Below are 13,980 nucleotides of genomic sequence, written 5' to 3' on the forward strand. Positions count from 1 at the left end.
AGGATGGAAATACTGGTATATATGTTCTCTTTTCTTCTTTCTTTTTTTTCCTTAACGTGAGTGGTGAGATAAGTCCTACACCCGGGCTTGAGGGAAACATAAGATAAGATGGTGGTATAACCAAAGTGCCATTCCGAGAGTCAAGTCTCGTGTTTTGGTTCATGTGGTATAACCCCGCTCAATGGAGGAATCTTGGAAGTAATTTATGTTGGCATGAGTAGTCGTGTTGGCATTGTATTTTCAAGTGACCGTCGAAGTGGAGGACCTTTAGTTACCATTACCCATCTTGGCCTTTTAGGACGTAGTGCGGTGGCTAATCAAGAGTAGTCTTGGTCTAGTTGATACGCGATACTACACTCAGACGAGACTTTCTTACGAACGTTGTTGGACCGGAAGTATTTCCGTAACCCGATGACATTCGGAAGCGGTTAAAGACTCTGGGAACTTGGTAGAACCCGTGATACAGGTACAAATGAGACCATAGTCCTTACCAAATGGCGTGTTTACCCTTTGACTCCATCATTGTGGACCTAAAACCTCACCATGTTTTCACCATTTGTGCAGCATAATCATGCATACATGCATTCATCCATAAAAACTTCTTTCATCAAAATATCGAAGGGCTTATATAGTTTTTTTTTGTAAATATCAAAGGGATGGAGAGAAGAAACACTAGGAAGTTTACTTTCAAGAAATTGGATTTGATGAACTTAAGGGATCTTGCAGTTAAGGTAGCTAGTCCGGAAGACTTTCATGATCGTCATGGGAGGCTGCTTGGTATCCTTTGGACAAATGTTGAGAAAGGATGTTTGGAGACCTTGGTCCAATTTTATGACCCTACTTACCATTGTTTTACTTTCCCCGACTACCAACTTGCTCCCACCCTCGAGGAATACTCCTACTTAGTTGGCCTACCAGTGCTTGACGAAGTACCATTTACCGGCCTTGAACCCATTCCAAAAGCCGCCACTATTGCAGATGCTCTCCATCTCGAAACCTCTCTCATAAAAACAAAACTCACCATCAAAGGAAATCTTCCAAGCCTACCCGCCAAATTCCTTTACCAACAAGCCTCTGATTTCGCCGAAGTAAACAATGTCAACGCCTTTTACTCCATCCTAGCCTTACTCATTTACGGCCTTGTACTGTTCCCAAATGTTGATAATTATGTTGACATCCATGCCATTCAAATCTTCCTCACAAAGAACCTGTCCCCACATTGTTAGCCGATATGTACCATTCCATACACGATCGGAACCAGGTAGGTCGTGGGGCTATCCTCGGTTGTGCACCTTTACTATACAAATGGTTTACCTCTCATTTACCCCAAACCCATTCCTTTCAAGCCAATCCAAGAAATCTCTCTTGGTCTAAAAGAATCATGTCCCTCACTCCATCTGACATAGCCTGGTATCACGCCACCCATAACTTTAGAAACATCATTGTCAGTTGTGGAGAATACTCAAACGTACCCCTTCTCGGTATGCAAGGAGGAATCAGTTACAACCCTATCCTTGCCAAACGTCAGTTTGGATGCCCAATGGAAACTAAACCGTATAGCATCTACTTAGAGGGTGAATTCTACTTTAACCATGAAGATCCCACAAACAAGAGAGGAAAATTTGTTCAAGCTTGGCGTGCTATTCGCAGACTTAGCAGAAGCCAATTGGCGAAGAGATTAGACTTTTCACAAGGATCTCACACTCAATGGGTCATTAATAGAGCTTCAAGTCTGGTCCTACCCTATCACCTCCCAAGATACCTATCTTCAACTACCCCAGCACCATCCTTACCCTTGGTTCCTGAGACGGTGAGAGAGTGCCAAGAGGAATTGGCTGAGTCAAACTGTGTAGGTGCCATTTGGAAAAGAAAGTATGATGAAGCTATGCTCAAGATGGAAACTATGAGTGGTAAAATAGAACAATAGGATCATGAGATTCGCTAGCAAAAGCAACAAATAGTTAAAAAAGATGCTCAGATCCAAGCTCAGAGCACAAGGCTCGCACAATTTATCAGCGCAAAGGAGCGTTGGGACTTTTTCAAGGACGCGCATTCAGATTCCGAGGAGTAGTCTACTTCAGGGGCTCAAGAATTTCCCAAAATGTTCTTATCTTTTCTGTTTTCGCTTTCTTTTATGAACTTTGGAGTCTATCCCTTGGCTCAGTTTGTAAAAAGGGAATTATCTTGTTTTTATTTATAAGTCTATCCTCTATCTCTTTATAATGTTTACAAAATAGCTTTTATAAGTCCTTCGATAAAAAAAAAAATGTGTCTATTTTTGCATAAGCATATCATGCATCATCTTGCATTTCATAGTCTCAAATCCAAGTCTCACACAAATTTTCTTCTCCAATCAAAGGTCAGCTCGTTTCAAAGGTGGCACCACGCATCCACTACAAGTCTACTCGTACTCATTACACTCGTGCAACCGTTAAGAGAAAGATGGATTTTCTCGAGCAAGAGAATCGGGCACTCCGTGAAGAAGTGGCAGCCATGCAGACTAAGATGGACGAAATGGTTGAAATGATGAAGACGATGGCAGATATGCGGACCCAAGAGCAAGCTCAGGCTCAGGCTCAGGCTCATGCTCTAGCACAAGCTCAAGCACAAATTCATGCACAAACACAAGCTCCTCCACCTCCCACCAATACTCAGGCTGAAACATCTTCCTCTTCTATCCCTGAATGGACAATATGTGCCGACACTCCGACACACTCTGCTCCACAGCTCTCCGTGCCTTGGTTCCCGCCTTTTACTACTGGCGAAATACTCCGTCCCATTGCTTGTGAAGCTCAGATGCCTACTCATCAGGTGACTCATGTCCCTCTGCCTCCTGTAAAAGCTCCCCCAGTTGTCATGACTTACTCAGCACCTATGATTCACACTGCTCCACAAAATGAAGAACCCATCTTCCATTCAAGGAGTATGAAGGCCTATGGTCAAGTGGAGGATTTACAAGAGAAGTATGATGAGATGTACCGTGAGATGAAAGCTCTCCGCGGAAAAGAAAGATTTGGAAAAACTGCTTATGACCTCTGTTTGGTGCTGAACGTCCAGATACCCCATAAGTTCAAGGTCCCAGATTTTGAAAAGTATAAAGGGAACTCCTGCCCTGAGGAACATCTAACAATGTATGCAAGAAGGATGTCCGCGTATGCTAAGGACGATCAGGTCCTTATTTATTACTTCCAAGAGAGCTTGGCTAGTCCCGCCTCAAAGTGGTACATGAATCTGGACAAAACAAAGATCCAAACTTTCCATGATCTGTGTGAAGCTTTTGTGGAACAATACAATTACAATGTAGATATGGCTCCAGACCGAAGTGATCTTCAAGCCATGACTCAGGGGGTTAAAGAAACATTCAAAGAGTATGCTCAGCGGTGGAGGGATGTTGCGGCCCAAGTCAGCCCACGTATAGAAGAGAAGGAAATGACCAAACTCTTCTTAAAAACTCTCAGTCAGTTCTACTACGAGAAGATGGTCGGAAGTACGCCCAAGAACTTTGCTGAAATGGTTGGCATGGGTGTGGAGTTGGAAGAAGGAGTCCGAGAAGGACGTTTAGTAAAAGATGGAGCTTCTACCAGTGGAACCAAGAGATATGGCACCCACATCTCGAGAAAGAAAGAACATGAGGTTAGTATGGTGGCCTAAGGAAGGCCTCAGCAAACTTATCCAACCTATCAACACATTGCTGCCATCACACCTGCTGCCAATATTATTCATCCCCCAAATAGCCAGCCTCAATTCCCACAATATCCTCAACACCCTCAACAATATCCCCAACAACCATACCAGCAACGTCCATACCAACAACAACCATATCAACAAAATCCCCCACATCCCTATCATCAACAGCAACCTCGACCACAGAGAATGCAATTTGACCCAATCCCCGTCACTATGCAGAGTTACTTCCAGGATTACTCAGAAATAACTTGGTTTAAACCAGGCCTCCTCCTCCAGTACCAGAAAGACTGCCAGCATGGTACATACCTGATCAGACTTGTGATTTCCATCAAGGGGCCCCAGGTCATAATATTGAAAGTTGTTATGCCTTTAAGTATGCAGTCCAGAGGCTAATCAAAGAAAAGAAGATAACCTTCACACACTCAGCGCCAAATATTCAAACCAATCCATTGCCAAACCATGGTGCTGCAACTGTCAACATGGTCGAAGATTGCCAAGAGACTCACCATATTCTCGACGTTCAACAAATCCGAACACCTTTGGTCCCATTACATGCCAAGTTATGCAAAGTAAACCTCTTTAAACATGATCATGATGGCTGCAACGAGTGCCTTCTGAACCCCTGGGGTTGTCAGAAAGTGAAAGATGATATTCAAGGACTTTTGAACCAAGGAGAACTGGTCGTTGAAAGAAAATGTGATAATGTATGTGTTATAACTCCTGAAGAGCCTATGGAGATATTTTACGACAGTCGGAGGTCAGTTGCTGCTCCTTTAGTGATTTGCTTGCCTGGTCCAATACCTTATACTTCTGAGAAGGCAATTCCTTACAAGTACAATGCCACTATGATAATGGTCGTGAAGTTCCAATACCACCTTTGCCTTCTGTGGGAAATATTGCCGAAGATAGTAGAATACTGAGGAATGGGCGTGTTATCCCTCTAGTGTTTCCAAAGAAAGTTGACGCTCCGGTGACTGAAGAAACTCGAACTAAAGATTCCGGTGCAATCAAAGATGTGGGTCAGACTAGTGGGACCAAGTCATGTTCTGATTTTGATGAGATTCTCAAGCTGATAAAGAAAAGTGAGTACAAAGTGGTTGATCAACTGATGCAGACTCCGTCAAAAATATCCATAATGTCTTTATTGCTGAATTCTGAGGCTCATAAGGGAGCTTTGATGAAAGTCTTGGAGCAAGCTTTTGTAGACCATGATGTGACTGTGGGACAATTCGATGGAATAGTGGGGAATATCACTGCATGCAACAATCTGAGTTTCAGTGACGAAGAGCTCCCAGAGGAAGGAAGGAACCATAATTTGGCATTGCATATATCTGTGAACTGCAAGACTGATGCTTTGTCAAATGTGTTGGTAGATACCGGGTCATCGTTAAATGTAATGGCCAAAACGACCTATGATCAGCTTTCTTACAAGGGTACACCTTTGAGACAAAGTGGAGTAATGGTGAAAGCTTTTGATGGTTCGAGGAAGAATGTTCTCGGAGAGGTGATTCTGCCTATTACAATTGGGCCACAGGATTTCCAGATTACTTTTCAAGTGATGGACATCCAAGCATCCTACAGCTGTTTACTAGGCCGACCCTGGATTCATGAAGCGGGGGCAGTAACGTCTACCTTGCATCAGAAGTTAAAGTTTGTGAAGAATGGGAAGCTGGTAACGGTAAATGGTGAAGAAGCTTTATTAGTAAGTCATTTATCGTCTTTCTCCTTCATCGGAGCCGATAGCGTTGAAGGGACATCTTTTTAAGGACTTGCCATAGAGGAAGAGAGTACCAAGAGGAGTGAGGCATCTATCTCTTCTCTAAAAGATGCTCAAAAAGTGATACAAGCTGGAGGCTCTCCCAGCTGGGGAAAGTTGATAGAACTGCCAGAGAACAAGCGCCGAGAAGGACTGGGTTTCTGCCCATCAGCTGATTTGTCCAAGCCTAAGATCGTTGTCGAACCGATCAGAGGTACTTTCCACAGTTCTGGGTTCATTCATGCAATCATTGAAGATAATCCCGAAAGAGTGCCACGAAGCTTTGTGACACAAGGAGGGTCTAGCCACAATTGGGTTGCTGTAGATGTTCCTTTTATTGCTCATTTATCCAAGTAATGCACTTTGTTTCGTCTTTTATGCTTTTTTAAAGAAAATCCTTTCGCCCCGCCCCAAGCGAAAGTGAATCTATCTAGGGCTTTTTGCTTCAAGAATTTATCATCAATCAAATAAAAATGTCGTTTTGTTCCCAACCTTTTGCCTTGCTTTCTTTTATGTTTTTAGAAAAAATGGTAATACAAAAAACCGAAAACATAATCACCTTCTAAAAATCTGCACTTACTTGTTTTCTAAAAAAATCATCAATCATATATGCAGATTAAAACCCAATGAACCCGTTGAACAACATAGCCCTATGATCTCTCCCAACTTTGAGTTCCCTGTGTATGAGGCGGAAGAAGAAGAGAATGAAGAGATTCCCGACGAAATCTCCCGGCTACTTGAACAAGAAAGAAAGACCATTCAGCCTTATGGGGAAGAATTAGAAGCAATCAACTTGGGTACCGAAGAAGACAAGAAGGAGGTCAAGATTGGGGCATCACTTGAGGCAAGTGTCAAGAAGCGAGTGATAGAGCTTCTCAAAGAATATGTTGATGTGTTCGCTTGGTCGTACCGAGATATACCGGGTCTGGATACTGATATCGTGGTACACCATTTACCTTTGAAACCCGAGTGTCCGCCGGTCAAGCAGAAATTAAGAAGAACCCGTCCTGATATGGCCCTCAAGATTAAAGAGGAAGTGCAGAAACAGATCGATGCAGGTTTCCTCGTTACATCAAAATACCCTCAATGGCTAGCCAACATAGTGCCTGTTCCGAAGAAGGATGGCAAAGTCAGAATGTGTGTTGATTACCGTGACCTTAACAAAGCTAGTCCCAAAGATGATTTCCCATTACCTCATATTGATGTACTGGTTGACAGCACTGCAAAATCCAAAGTGTTCTCCCTCATGGATGGTTTCTCCGGTTACAATCAGATCAAGATGGCGCCCGAAGACAAAGAGAAGACGTCTTTCATCACACCTTGGGGCACTTTCTATTACAGAGTAATGGCGTTCGATTTGATCAATGCAGGGGATACTTATCAAAGGGGTATGACTACTATCTTTCACGACATGATACACAAAGAGATTGAGGTTTATGTGGATGACATGATCGTCTAGTCAATCACTGAAGAACAACATGTTGAGTATTTGCTAAAGATGTTCCAACGGCTAAGAAAGTACAGACTTCGTCTGAATCCCAACAAGTGTACTTTTGGTGTTAGATCCGGAAAGCTTCTGGGCTTCATTGTTAGTCAGAAAGGTATTGAAGTAGATCCAGCAAAGGTCAAAGCCATCAGAGAAATGCCAGCTCCGCAAACAGAAAAACAAGTAAGGGGGTTTCTCGGACGACTGAATTACATCTCCCGTTTCATTTCTCATATGACTGCAACATGTGGGCCGATATTCAAACTCCTCTGCAAGGATCAAGGGATTGATTGGACAGAAGATTGCCAGAAAGCTTTTGATAGCATCAAAGCGTACTTACTAGAACCTCCGATTCTCATCCCTCCAGTTGAAGGAAGACCACTAATCATGTACCTGACTGTACTAGAAGATTCCATGGGTTGTGTGCTCGGACAACAAGACGAAATTGGAAGAAAGGAGCATGCCATTTATTATTTAAGCAAGAAGTTTACTGATTGTGAATCTCGCTATTCCATGCTCGAGAAGACCTATTGCGCACTAGCCTGGGCTGCCAAACGTCTCCGTCACTATATGATTAGTCATACTACTTGGTTGATATCTAAGATGGATCCGATCAAGTACATCTTTGAGAAACCTGCTTTGACAGGAAGAATTGCCCGGTGGCAGATGTTATTATCCGAATATGATATTGAGTATCGTACCCAGAAAGCAATCAAAGGCAGTATCCTTGCTGATCACTTGGCTCACCAACCAATTGAAGACTATCAGCCCATCAAGTTCGACTTTCCTGATGAAGAGATTATGTATTTGAAGATGAAAGATTGTGACGAACCGCTACTCGGGGAAGGTCCAGATCCTGAATCAAAATGGGGTCTAATATTCGACGGAGCTGTTAATGTTTATGGTAGTGGAATTGGGGCAATCATTATTACTCCTAAGGGTGCACACATCCCCTTCACTGCCAAGTTGACGTTCGACTGTACAAACAACATGGCAGAGTACGAAGCGTGTATCATGGGTATCGAAGAAGCCATCGATCTAAGAATCAAGAACCTCGACATTTATGGTGACTCAGCCCTTGTAATCAATCAAATCACAGGAGAATGGGAGACTCGTCACCCCGGATTGGTTCCCTACAAAGACTATGCAAGACGATTACTGACCTTCTTCAACAAAGTCGAGCTACACCATATTCCTCGTGATGAGAACCAGATGGCGGATGCTCTGGCTACTTTGTCTTCAATGTACCAAGTAAATCGTCGGAATGAAGTACCACTGATCCATATCAGACGTCTTGAAAGACCCGCTCATGTATTCGCCACTGAAGAAGTTGTTGATGACAAGCCATGGTTCCACGATATCAAATGTTTCCTTCAAAGGCAAGAGTATCCACTTGGAGCATCCAGTAAAGACAAGAAGACTTTAAGAAGATTGTCTGGCAATTTCTTCCTAAACGAGGACATTCTGTATAAAAGAAACTTTAACATGGTGTTGCTCAGATGTGTTGACACACATGAGGCAGACTTATTGATGCATGAAATACACGAAGGATCCTTTGGGACTCATTCTAGCGGACATACAATGGCCAAAAAGATATTGAGAGCAGGCTATTACTGGATGACAATGGAAGCCGACTGTTACAAGCATGCCAGGAAGTGTTATAAGTGTCAAATCTATGCCAATAAGATTCATGTGCCGCCGACTGCACTCAATGTTCTTTCCTCCCCATGGCCATTCTCTATGTGGGGCATTGACATGATTGGAAGAATTGAACCGAAAGCTTCAAATGGACACCGCTTCATTCTAGTGGCTATTGACTATTTCACCAAGTGGGTTGAAGCTGCATCTTATGCTAATGTGACCAAGCAGGTGGTAGTCAAGTTTATCAAAGAATCATATTATTTGCCGCTATGGTGTCCCTAGCCGGATCATTACAGATAATGGGACGAATCTGAACAACAAGATGATGAAAGAATTGTGTGATGATTTCAAGATCGAACACCATAATTCTTCATCTTACAGACCTCAGATGAATGGTGCCGTCGAAGCTGCAAACAAAAATATAAAGAAGATCATCCAGAAGATGGTGGTGACTTATAAAGATTGGCATGAGATGCTTCCCTTTGCATTACATGGATATCGTACTTCGGTACGCACATCAACAGGGGCAACCCCTTTCTCTTTGGTATATGGCATGGAGGCAGTACTTCCCGTAGAAGTTGAGATTCCTTCAATGCGAGTTTTAATGGAGGCTGAATTATCAGAGGCCGAGTGGATTCAAAGTAGGTATGACCAATTGAATCTGATCGAAGAAAAGCGCATGTCTGCTCTTTGTCATGGTCAGCTGTATCAAAAGAGGATGAAGCAGGCTTTTGACAAGAAAGTTCATCCCCGTGAATTCAAAGAAGGTGATCTTGTGCTCAAAAAGATCTTGACTTTCCAACCCGACTCTAGGGGCAAGTGGACGCCTAACTATGAAGGCCCGTATGTTGTCAAGAAAGCTTACTCAGGCGGTGCCATGACTCTTCAAACCATGGATGGTGAAGAACTTTCACGTCCTGTGAACACAGATGCAGTCAAGAAATACTTTGTCTAAAAATTATAAAGAACAGCTCGGTAAGTCGAAAACCCGAAAAGGGCGGCTTAGGCAAAAATGAGCGTCTCGGTGGGCTGAAAACCCGAAAGGGCGGCTCAAGCAAAAATTAGAGACATTAAACAGAAATCATTATCCTGGTAGGCTAAAAACCCGAAAGGGCGGTCTATGCAAAAGTTAAGGATAAAAAGAAAAAGACAAAGTAACTGCATCCAGTCAGGCACAATCCACTTGGGGCATGTCTACTATCAAAGAATCTCCAAATCTGAGGCATCAAAAGAAGCAAAATTCAAGAGTTGTAAGGGGGAATGGGGTTATGAAGTTCAATGTACCTTCCCATTTTAAAATTACCATTTTTTTTCAAATTTTGTAAAAAAAAAATCCATGAAGTCATGCCATCTGCAGGCTGTCATTCAATCAATAATATTTGAGCCTATGGCCCTTCTGTTTGAAATTCCCCTGTTATTCTATTTTTAAAGTTCTTTCCATTGTTTGATGATAATATTTCGAAGTAGAATTCTTAAAAACTTTTTTCAATGTCTCTTAAAAAGGCGTAAATGCACAAGTACATATTAGGACTTGAGAGTGAAGGAAGCATGCGTCAGCACGTTCCTCAAAGAATGATTAGACCCCACCAGACAAGCATGATTGGACGCTGTTGAAAATTCAAAAAAAGAGGGCACAACGACGGAAGTGTGTCAATGGAAGAACATTATGTATCAGCTTACAAATGGCGACTTTTTCCAGACTTTTAATGGGTTTCGTCCCCATAAGGCATATGTTTGATACTTTGTCCCCAATGAGGTCATCTCCAAGGAAGTTTGCCGAGTGTATAGTACTGTAATGTCAGTCCACTTTCCACCTTACCAAATCTTGTCTTGTCTCATCGAGTCCATCTATTATACAATAAATACATTCATGCTTTCGGACGTTAATACATTCATACACCCATACATCCATGCATCAACACTTTCATACATTCTTATACAACATATGCATCGCATCATTCGTACGTGGTTGCATCAATCACACAAAGTTTTGTTCAATAATATCCCCTCAGTTCGGTCCTCGTTTCATCATTATGTCAAGTGGCAAGTTCTAACAAATGAACAGCTTGTAATCATCATTTACATCAAAGGTGTCATCCCCAGTGTGTCTGGTCAAGAGATGTCACGAATCAATCAATTCCAAGCGGCAAGTTCCTGACAAAAGGACAGCTTGAATCTATGTTCAGTCAATTTCAAGCGGCAAGTTCCTGACAAAAGGACAGCTTGAATCTATGTTCATCCAATTTCAAGCGGCAAGTTTCCGACAAAAGGACAGCTTGAATCTATTTTTGTCAATTTCAAGTGGCTAGTTTCCGACAAAAGGACAGCTTGAACTCATTTCAAAAGTGCCATACCCGGCATAAAGTCGTGCTAGCCATGTCACTAATCAATTTCAATTTCAATTTCAAAAAGTGTCATTTCCAGCATAGCTGTGCCACTAATGTCACTAGTCAATTTTCAATTTCAATATAAACCAATACAATAACTGACAGTATTTTCCCCAGTGAAACTACATTCCCCTAGCGGAGTCGGATCCCTTTTTTCAGCGAATTCGGGTATCCCATTGTTGTTTCTCATTCCTGTCAAGCCATCTATGTCGTCCTGCATTCATGGTTGCCTCACATGCATTCGTAATTGCATCGCATGCATTCATAACATCTTAGGTCAAAAATTGTGTACTTTGTATTTAAGTCTCTTCGACCTGTCAAATCAAAGATTTCATCTTCAAATCTCCGGACGAAGAAACTTAAATAGGGGCATCTGTCATACCCCAATTTTTGACCTAAGACAGCACTAACACGTGTCATTTAACTCCGACCGGTCTCAGCCTTTCGAGCAAAAAATTCGGCAGGGAGGTATTTTAAAATACCTCATAGTTGATTCCGAGTCGGGCCCTCTTCTCTCAATTTTCATTTAATTTTAATTTCCATCTTTTATTAACTTTAAATTCATTTTTTTTAACCTTTATTTTATCTTGTTTTTGTTTTATTTATTTTTAGTCCTTTTATTTTATTTTTAATGTCCAAAATAAATCAAAATTTTTGTCCGATAATATCCAAACACAGCTCAAAACAGGCTGTCATATTCCTCTCCAAGCAACAAAATTTTTCTCATTTCAAGCTCTATATATACAAACACGCAAGCAGCCAAGAAAAAGGGGGGCCCAACAAGAAAAACATTCCACGGCCAAGCACACAGACACAATAATTCTCACTCCATTTTCTTACAATCCAAACCTGCAAACATAAATTTCAAACCAGAACATCTCTAACACAAGATCAACAACCAAACTCACAGATTCGGTAACCAAACCGCACAACACACACATCACAAGAACACAAACTATTCTCACAACAACAACAACGAACCATCACAACTCAAACCGAATCCAAACCGGATCTACCCAAAAGGTAGTATATTTTTTTTTCTCTTTAGATCTAGGTCAAACCGCTTAGTAAAAATAATTTTTGAGTTTAAAATCAGAAAGAGTGAGTGAAAAGAAGGAGAGAGGACGAAAAAAATAAAAAAAAGGACAAGTTTTTAACTCCGGCGCGGTGGCGCCGCCACGATAACTCGCCGGCCGCCGCGCCGGAAAACCCAATCTGGCCGGAGAAGAAGAAGGACGGAAAGAGAGAGAAGAGAGTTTCTCTCTCTAAAAGAGAGTGAAGAGAGAGAAGAGAAAGGAAAAAATGAGAAAAAAAGGAAAGAATGGGTATTTATACCCCTTTTATTTGGCAGATTAAATCAAGGCCGTTGATCAAATCAATGGCCGAGATTCGATCTTTGAGGTCCAACCTTGTTCTTGGCCCATCTTTTTCGTTTTATTTTCTGCACTCCCCTTTACTGCTCACACACCCCCAACATCTCATTTTTCTAATTTCTTTTTCATGCATTTTAATTCTCGCTCTATCTGTTAATCCAGAGTGCTCTGGTCCAAAATTAACTTAATATTATATTCTTGCTTAATTTAGTTATTCTCCAGGATAATCTGGTCATTGTTAATTAAATTAATCCAGAGTGCTCTGGTCCTATATTAACTATTAATATTATATTTCTGTTTAAATTAATTATTCTCCAGAGTGCTCTAGTCATTGTTAATTAAATTAATCCAGAGTGCTCTGGTCCTAATTAACTGTTAATATTATATTTTTTTTAATTATTCTCCAGAGTGCTCTGGTCATTGTTAATTAAATTAATCCAGAGTGCTCTGGTCCTAAATTAACTGTTAATATTATATTTTTGTTAATCCAGAGTGCTCTGGTCCAAACTTAAATGTTAATATTTATTTATTTTTGTTTAATTTAATTATTCTCCAGAATATTCTGGTCCATGTTAAAACAACTTCACAATTCAGCTTAACTTCATTTTTCTCATTCTGCTTATCTTTATTCCAAAACAACAAAAACATTCAAATAAAAATCACAAAAATATTTTTTCATTACAAACCTTGATTCTCAAATCAAGTGATCGTTCTTTTTATTTTTCTTAATCAAATTTCAAATCAAGTCTAATTCAACTTCAAGTCAATTTTCTTCAATCTAAAAAACACAAATCAATTCTCATTTGCCATCTGGCTTTTTATTTCAAAACCTTTTTCAAAACATATAAAAAACACCAAACAAATCAAACGTCAATTTCTACCCCGAACTACGAGGTTTTGATCCCTCACGGGTCCGTAGGCAGAGGACCTTGTCCTTCCAAATCAATTAAAAAACAATTTTCTTTTTTTTCTTTTCAACTTTCAACTAAAAAAAATATTTTTCTTTTTTCTTGTCAATTAAAATCAATTTTCTTTTCTTTTTCAACTCATCATTTAATTCCATTTTCATCTCTTTAAAAGCAAGCAAGTTTAAGCACAAAAAGTTAAAAAAATCAAGAGGTTCTCGTAGAGTACTACGAATATTTAGGGTGCTAATACCTTCCCTAAGTATAACCAACCCCCGAACCCTGAATCTCTTCAAAATGGGTTGTTTGGAACGTTTTCCCCTAAAAAAAAATTTGTTCGGTCGTGATATAAAAAGTGAGTCAAAGTCAATCAAATGGCCTTGACGTCCGAAAAATGGCGCGACACACGGGATAATTCATAAGAAGAGGAGAAAACAAATTTTTTAATTAAGTATGAAATTTTATTATATAGCATTTATGATTTTCTTATGTATATTCTGTTTTCCAAATTTGTTTATGATCTATATAATATACCATATTGCATTCTTTAAAGATTATAAATAAGCTACATATGTTTTGCTTGTACGAACTTCAGATCTGACTAACCTTTAAATATTTTTTTTTATTATTAAAATTTTTTATTAGTAAAAAAGGAAAACAATTCAAGAAGGTGCAAACTCTGATGATTCGGGTGCGAGGCTAATGTTCTTTTTGTTTGTTTGAGCTTAGCTCTTGTTTCTTGGTT

General features: G+C 40.5%; 1 pseudogene; it reads left to right on the forward strand.

Moving 5' to 3' along the window:
• Positions 1-2,442: 2,442 nt before the first annotated feature.
• LOC120577539 (uncharacterized) lies at positions 2,443-10,079 on the forward strand (annotated as a pseudogene).
• The last annotated feature ends 3,901 nt before the right edge of the window (positions 10,080-13,980 follow it).

Source organism: Medicago truncatula, chromosome 8, assembly GCF_003473485.1.
Source record: "Medicago truncatula cultivar Jemalong A17 chromosome 8, MtrunA17r5.0-ANR, whole genome shotgun sequence".
NCBI lineage: Eukaryota > Viridiplantae > Streptophyta > Magnoliopsida > Fabales > Fabaceae > Medicago > Medicago truncatula.